This window comes from Penaeus monodon, chromosome 23 (assembly GCF_015228065.2).
Source record: "Penaeus monodon isolate SGIC_2016 chromosome 23, NSTDA_Pmon_1, whole genome shotgun sequence".
In the NCBI taxonomy this organism is placed as follows: domain Eukaryota; kingdom Metazoa; phylum Arthropoda; class Malacostraca; order Decapoda; family Penaeidae; genus Penaeus; species Penaeus monodon.
The window spans coordinates 9,479,777-9,480,266 of record NC_051408.1 but is presented as its reverse complement, the minus strand read 5'-3'; positions in this window follow the sequence as shown (position 1 = coordinate 9,480,266).

Below are 490 nucleotides of genomic sequence, written 5' to 3'. Positions count from 1 at the left end.
GGAGGGGGGGCGGTGGGCCTGTAGAAAATGTAGATCGAAAAGATATGAATGAGAACGAAATTGCTCTATATTTTTTTCGATATAACTCAGAAGATATGGGACAGTCACCCTCATACATTTTCTCGATACTGGTTATAGAAGACCTGAAAATTTCAATGTTCTTTGGGAGATAGAATGACCTTCTATTGCTCTGGTAAGTCTACTGTAATATAAGGTATAGAGTATTAGTATTGGAATTCCATCATGAATAAATGACGACGGTACTGATGGAGATGCCTTGTTTAGATGAACAGAATCAACGAGGAACTGTAGACAAAGATGAATGACTGTTAATGAGTATGTAACCCTTAACCCTGTCAGGGACGGGAACCTTAGTTACTTATATTCTGTGATTTATTTCGATTTCTGTGTTTAAGATGTCGCTATTGGGAATTTCAATCCCCATTTATTAAAAAGAACATGAATAAGTAATTTAGGCGTCCATCGTTCA